The following is an 8278-nucleotide window of genomic DNA, read 5'->3' as shown; positions in this document are numbered from 1 at the left end:
GTAAATCCTTTTTAGTCTTAATTACATCTGATTGTAGAGGACAGGAAGTGATCATCTTTCTGGCTAGAACTGTGAAAGAGTGCTCTCTGCCTACATAGAGTGTCTTGAGAAAGCAACGAGTATCAGTGAGAATTACCAGCATTGATTTCACATAGATGTGGCTAACATTCATGCCAAAGTAAGCCATTACTCATTTCCCTCAGGACCTGTGCTGTCTACAATAGACAGGGTGGTTTCTCACACCCTGGGCTTTGCATGTGAGTTCAGGCCCCTGTAATCTTCCATCATACAAACACATTATCTGGGCCTTCCATTTGCAATTACATTGCACACACCCAAATCCATACTAGAGAGGGTGAAAGAGAGAGAAAAGAAGCAGTCCATGGCTGACAGTGTTATCTTCACAGACAATCAGGTGAGCTGCACAGGCAGAAACAAGTGAGCATGCCAAAGCCATTTCTTCTGCCTTCAATAATCCCCATGCTTATGTGGCTGAATATGACATATATCGTCTTCAAATTTGTTTGTTTTGGCTGCCAAAAATAAATTCAGACTCCACCAAGGGAGTAAGCAAAAGGGAAAAGGAAAAAGAAAGTCAGCCTTTCCTGTGTCAGCAGAAAACCAAACACTTAGTGGCATCTACCTGGCATTTCCTGGATGGGGCTCCAACTAGTGGTCTGAGCTATGTAGGAAAAATGAGAGGTTGATACACCTGCCACTCACAGGAGAGATCTCTAGCCTGAACATCTTCTGGTCCTCTGGGCCAACCCAAGGCCTTCCTTGTTGTGCTGTAAGAAAACACCTAGAAATGTCAAATACCGTCATTATCTCCACTGTCCTAATGGTTTTCTGAGTTTGTGTACATATATCAAAACTTATTGAATTGTATACTTCAAATGTGTACAATGTATTATTATATCAATAACACTTTAAAGATGTCTAAATAAAATATATAGATCTAGGACTGAAAAAAATGGTTGAATAGTGAGCAGTACTTGTTGCTCTTGCAGAGAACCTGTCTTTGTTTCCTACTACAAACATGTGGCTCACAACTATATGTAACTCCAGTTCCAGGCGATCTAATGCCCTCTTTTGTGGACAATAGGGCAATCAGACACCCATGTGTTACACATACATAAATGCAAGCCAAAAAGGCCTACACATAAAATATAAATTAATCTTTAAGGTTTTTAAAGTATAAATGTATCTTTTTAAAAGCTTTCCCATCCAGGTCCTGCAGTCGTAGGAGTTTGCAACAGAAGAGCACACAGGGCTGGGGTGAAATCTCACCTGCTTAAGTGCTTACCTTGCAAGTATGTGACTGTGAATTTGATCTCCAGAACATCCATCAAAAAATTCAGACTTGGTGGCATGCACCAGAGCTGCAGAGATGGAGATAAGGAGATCTTTAAGCCAGCCTATCCTACTTGGTAAGTTCCAGAATGGTGAAAGACCCTAGCTTTCAATAGAGGTTTACTGTGCATGAGGTAGTCTTCTGGGCTGCACATGCATATGTTCACAAATGTGTGTGTGTGTGTTTGTTTGTGTGTTTGTGTGTGTGTGTGTGTAAACACACACACATGAGAGAGAGAGAGAGAGAGAGAGAGAGAGAGAGAGAGAGAATGAGAGAGAGAGAACGAGAGGAGGGAGACTATGTAATGTATCCTGTCTCCAAAGGTTTATGGGAGATTATGTTTCACAAACACTGCAAATTCTAGAACCTCAACAAATGGACAGCTAAGAATAACAGCTATCCAACATTCATGCAAAAATCTAGATTAGAATAGGAACACAAAATAGAAATTTGCAGATGTACAAAACCGTAAAAATTAATTATACAACAAGTTTTCAAAGTCCCAGCATGGAGTAGATGAAGTGACAGCAAGCTCCACCCCCTACCTAATTAACTATTGACATTTGATAACTGCTGGAAGAAAAAGACTTGTTTTTCTTTAAAAGTGTGACACCTAGTAGGTTGACCCCACTCCATGACAGGCTTCTGACCCAAGAGTATTCAGCAACACACCTGACTTGATGGATTTATAAAGAGGAGAGAAAGAAAAAAACAGAACATAAAGTTGGGTAGATAGAGAGGTGAGGGTGGATCTGGAAAGAGTTGTAAGATGAGTATGGTCAAAATATAAAGTATGACATTTTCAAGTAATAACTAAAGATATACATTTGTATATATTATAAACAGTGTTATCATGTGTGAAATGAAGAGTGCTAATTTGCCGAGCAATTGGATGGCATAAATTAACTTATTATCAAATTTTAAAAAAATTGAACTGTTGAAATGATTGAGACAATTATTACTTTTAAGATATTCCAGTAGTAAAGAAAGGGACATAACCATCCCCATTGACTGAGGAGAAAATACATTCTACCATCATGGTGATACAATAATCAAAATGTGATAGATAGCCTTATGCAGAAAGTTACAGGGGAGTTAAAGTCCATGTAGACCAAAAGGAAGTCAATAGATAATGTCTAAAAGTGTTAAACTGAGAGAGAGATCTACAAATAAATGGTTATCTAGAATAGAATTTTTCTTAAAAAGCAACCAAACTGCTTAAAGGCAACTAAGCTCTGGAATAATTAGGAAGGACCACCTACTCAATATAACTGATGTCCTTATAGGATCTCCATGGGAAGGCAGAGAGGTGGAGAGATTAGAGGGTGACAATAGATGCCAAAGATTTCCAGAAAACTACCCAATGCATGAGAAAGACCCCTCTGCACTAATATGTGGCCTTTCCAATGCCACCATTTGGGGTGTTAGCCTCCAGAACTAAGATAATAAATAGCATGCTGACTTTAGATACCCAGTTTATGATACATTGCTAAAGTAGCTCCACAGACAATGAAAAGGTAAAAAGCATTAAAAACAGTGTAAAAGAGGTTTTCAGTTTCTTGTTTTTGTCTTTTGAGATAGAAATTTAAGGGAGCTGTCCACATACTCTGTCAATAAGAGATCTGGAACATGATTTTCCGCAGAGGCAAACAGACATCAAAGTGCAATTCGTAGGCTTATATATGTTTCCTGGAATCTAGAGCCATCAAACAGATTCTATATGATAGAAGAAAAGACTTCAGGCTTTTAAAAAAGCAAATGAGTCTAATTATCATCCTAAGGCAAGCATACCAGAGTATGCTAAAACAAAACAAAAATCTCATTTTTATTGACAGCAGAGGCAAAGATACTGATTGTCTCTTGGGAATAAAATGTGGGATGTAAAAGAGAGCCAACCCAAAGCCACTTTTTTTGGGGTCTTGGCAAAATGAATTGCTGAAAAGGCAAAAGGGATTCCTTGGAGAGAGATTACCCTGGAGACCACCAGGAAAACAAGAGTAAGAGGAGAGTGACCCACTGGAGAAAACTTATTAGCTCAGACCGAAAGGGCAGGCACAAGTCCTCAATGGATCATCAAAACGTTCTAGAGATGTTCAGTAGATAAAGAACCACTTTGAAATGTTCATAAGATCCCAAGTGAATGAAATTACTATATTACACTATCAAGACATGACACGCCCTTCCATCCTTCCTTCCTTCCTTCCTTGCACCATTTTGATGGTTGATTAAAAAAAAATTGGGGAATTGAGAGCAGGATAGGAAAAGGACCATGATGCTCATACATGGCCAACTGAAGTCTCTACAGGATTAGATCCATCCTATTCCCCTGAGGCCAAACAAGGCAGTTCTCTGCTACATATGTGCCCAGGGCCCCTAACCAGCCAGTATATGCTGTTTGGTTGGTGGCTCGGTCTCTGGAGTTGTGAGGGGTCCAGGTTAGATGATACTGTTATTCTTCCTATAGGTTTCCATCCCCTTCAGCTCCTTCAGTCCTTCCCCTAACTCTTCCATAGGGGTTCTCCGACTTCAGTCCAATGATGGCTGTGAGTATCTGCATCTATCTCAGTCAGATAAATGAGGCCAAAGAGAGATGCCCACAGAAGAAGTTCAAAGTTACAATCAGTTTCACAGAGGGATTCTATATATAGTCCAGCTTTCAGGTAACAGACTCACCTACTCAACATGAACAAGAGTAAATGTACAAATCTGAGGGCTGGGGCAGTGGCTCCATGGTTAAAACCCCATGCCCCACAAGCTTGATGACCTAATTTCTACCCTCAGAATTCACATATAAAAACAAGTCAGGTAGCATTTGTGATCTGAGCACTCCTGTGGTGAGATGCAAGGCAGAAACAAGAGAACTTCCTAGAAGTTCTCGGGCTAATTGCCCTGGAACACACACAGCAGGAGAAGTAAGAGAGAGCCTGTCCCAACAAAGTGGAAGGTGAGAACCAACTCTGGAAAGTTGTCATTTGGTTCCACCCTTGAGGTATGGTGCACACACCACACACACACACACACACACACACACACTGACTTTAAACAAAATACATATATGAGGTCATCTCTTAGAAACTACAGACTCCAAGATTTGGAGGGTCAAGGTCCTGGGAAAGAGGTAGGGTTCTGAGACAGTTCTGACATGCTAACATGCTTTATCCAGAGCGTATTTCCTTTTAAGTAGGATTGCTTAAAATTCAGAGAAGTGAAACAGAGCTTCCCACAATCTCACAATGCTGAGTGGCCAAAACAGTCCAATGCACCACAGAGAAAAAATTCAAATTCAAAATTTCCAAAGAGACAAAAATAGCAGTGCCTGGCGTTCTGCCCTTCCTTTCTCCATCAGTGTATGCCAGTTCCTAGATGGTATACAGGAGCCTATTAAACTCTCCAGAAATTGTAGTTAGACTCTTAAAAGACTACAACTTAAGGCTGCGCTAACTATAAATACATGAGACCTTACAAAGGGCAAAAACCAAAATGTAATTGTCTCCATTTGTGTACAAAATTGATTTCCAATTATTCTAACTATCTGGCAGAAATTGAAATTAATCCTCTGAAAAATAATGGTCTTCATAGCTTTTGTGATTTTACACACAACACACACACACACACACAAGCACCCATACAATCAGATATAAAATTTTATTTTTAATTATTTTATTTATTTACATTCCAAATGTTGCCCCTCACCCTCCCCCCAGATTTCTTAACCCCATCAAGCCAACTCACCTCTGAGAGGGTGTTCCCCACCCATGGCATGCATCAAGTCTCTACAGAATTAGGCTTATCCTCTCTCACTGAGGCCAAACAAGGCAATCTTCTGCTACATACATGCCTGGGGCCTCGAACCAGCCCATATATGCTCTTTGGTTGGTAGCTCAGTCTCTGGAGCTCTGAGGGGTCTGGGTTAGTTGACATTGTTTTTCTTCCTATGGGTTGCCATCTCCTTCATCTCCTTCCATCCCTCCTCTAACTCTTCCATTAGGGTCCCTGACTTCAGTCCAATGTTAGCTGTAAGTATCTGTACCCATCTCAGTCAGTTTCTGGTCGAGCCTCTCAGAGGACAGCCATGCAAGGCTCCAGTCTTCAAGCACAATATAGCATCATTAATAGTGTCATGGTTTGGTGCCCACACTTGGGATGGATCCCAAGTTGGGCCGATTGCTGAAAGGACTTTCCTTTGGTCTCTGCTCCATTTTTGTCCCTGCATTTCTTTAAACAAAAACAATACTGGTTTAAATTTTGGACCTCATCACTCCACTGGGAGCCCTTTCTATCTACTGGGGATGGACTGTTCAGGGTCCATCTCCCCAATGTTGGGTATTTTGGCTAAGATCACCCACACTGACTCCTGGTGTCCTCTCACACCCCAGCTTTCTGGTACTTTCTAGAGGTTTCACCCACCCACCCCCACCTCAGTTCCACTCTCCGTTCTTATCTCTCCTGCCCCTCTGAGCTTCTCTCCTTTCTCCCCCATACCGGAACCTGCCCCCTTTTTCACCTCCCCCTTCCCTCTCCCACCCAGGTCCCTCTCTACCTCTGCCTCTGAAGATTAATTTGTTCCTCCTTCTAAATGGGATTGAAGTACCTCACTTGGACCTTCCTTCTTGGTAAGCTTCTTACAGTCAGTGGATTGTATCACAGGTATTCTGTACCTTTTGCTTAATATCCACTTATCACAGAATACCTGTGAAATGAATAGTATTCCATTCTGTAAATGAACCACATTTTCTGTATCAATTCTTCAGTTGAGGAACATCTGAGTTACTTTCAGTTTCTGGCTGCTACAAATGAGGCTGCTATGAACATAGTGAAGTATGTGTCCTTGTGATATGGTAGAGACTCTTTTGGATTTATGCCAAGGAGCAGTATAGCTCAGTCTTCAAGAAGAATTATTTCCAATTTTCTGAGGAATCTCCAGGTTGATTTACAGGGTGTTTGTACCAGTTTTCAATCCCACCAGCAATAGAGGAGTATTCCTCTTTCTCCACATCCTTGCCAGCATATGCTATCATTTGAATTTTTGATCTTAGTAGTCATTCTGATTGATGTAAGGTAGAATCTCAGGGTCATTTTGATTTTCATTTCCCTGATGACTAGGGATGCTGAACATTTCTTTAAGTGCTTCTTGACCCATTCAAGATTCCTTAGTTACGAAGACTATCTGGTCTGTACCACTGGAAGAATATGTGCCTAACTCTCGAGAGACTTGAGGCTCCAGGGAAGAGAGATAGCCAGGAATGGGGAAAGGTAAAGCATCCTCTCAAAGGCAAAGGGGAGGGGTAATGGGGTAAGGAACTGTCTGGGAGGGACTAGGAAGGAACAACAGGTAGAATGCAAATAAATAAAATAATTAATTAAAAATATATATAAGACAAAAACTATAGTTCCAAATAGTAGCCCAGAAGCATGGCAACATTGGTACTTTTACCACTGTTAATAAAAGACTATCAATGCTCTTAAGTCACAACCAAATGTCATAAAAGGTACACCATTAAAACTAACTTAGCTTATTGCCAGTTATTTTAAAAAGAAATCATATATCTATACATATGTATGTATAGATATAAATAAATTTAATAAAATTATAAAAATAAAAAACCAAAAACAAACAAACAAAGAATTATTTGTTTAGCTCTGTACCCCATTTTTTAATTGAGTTATTTGGTTTTTGGAGTCTAACTTCTTGAGTTCCTTTTATATTTTGGATATTAGCCCTCTATCAGATGTAGGGTTAGTGAAGATCTTTTCCCAATCTATATGTTGCTGTTTTGTCCTATTGACAGTGTTCTTTGCCTTACAGAAGCTTTTCAGTTTCATGAAGTCCCATTTATTAATTGTTACTCTTAGAGCCACTGTTGTTCTGTTGAAGAAAATTTCCCCTGTGCCAATGTGGTTGAGACTATTTCAAAATTTTTCTTCTGTTAGATTAAGTGTAATCTGGTTTTATGTGGAGGTCCTTGATCTACTTGGACTTGAGCTTTGTGCAAGGTGATAAATATGGATCAATTTGCATTCTTCTACATACAGACCACCAGTTAGATCAGCACCATTTATTGAAGATGCTTTCTTTTTCCCACTGTATGGTTTTGGCTTTTTTGTCAAAGATAAGTATCCATAGGTGTGTGGGCTTATTTCTGGGTCTTCAGTTCTATTCCATTGATTGACCTGTCTGTCTCTACCAATACCATGAAGATTTTATTACAATTGCTCTGTAGTACAGCTTGAGATCAGGGATGGTGATTCCTCCAGAAGATCTTTTATTGTTGACAATTGTTTTGGCTATCCTGGTTTTTGTTGTTGTTGTTATTCCATATAAGATCGAGAATTGCTCTTTCTATGTCTGTGAAGAATCGTGTTGGAATTTTGATGGGGATTGTATTGAATTTGTACATTGCTTTTGGTAAGATGGCTATTTTCACTATGTTAATACTACTGATACGTGAGCATGGGAGATTGCTCCATCTTCTGAGGTCTTCTTCTGTTTTTCTTTCTTCAGGGACTTAAAGTTCTTGTCACACAGATCTTTCACTTGCTTGGTTAGAGTTACACCAACCAAGATATTTTATATTACTTCTTACTGTTGTGAGAGGTGTTGTTTCCCGAATTTTTTTCTCAGACAGTTTATCTTCTGTATAATGAAAGGGTACTGATTTGTTAGAGTTAATTTTATATCCAGTCACTTTGTTAAAGTTGTTTATAAACTTTAGGAGTTCTCTGGTAAAATTTTTGGGATCACTTACGTATACTATTGTATCATCTGCAAATAGTGATACCTTGACTTCTTCCTTCCCAATTTGTATTCATTTGACCTCCTTGTGTTGTCTGATTGCTCTAGCTAAAACTTCAAGTACTATGTTGAATAAATAGGGAGAAAGTGGGCAGCCTTGTCCTGTCCCTGATTTTATTGGGATTGCTTCA

This window comes from Grammomys surdaster, unplaced genomic scaffold, assembly GCF_004785775.1.
Source record: "Grammomys surdaster isolate TR1022 unplaced genomic scaffold, NIH_TR_1.0 125476, whole genome shotgun sequence".
In the NCBI taxonomy this organism is placed as follows: Eukaryota; Metazoa; Chordata; class Mammalia; order Rodentia; family Muridae; genus Grammomys; species Grammomys surdaster.
Note: the sequence above shows the minus strand (reverse complement) of the source record.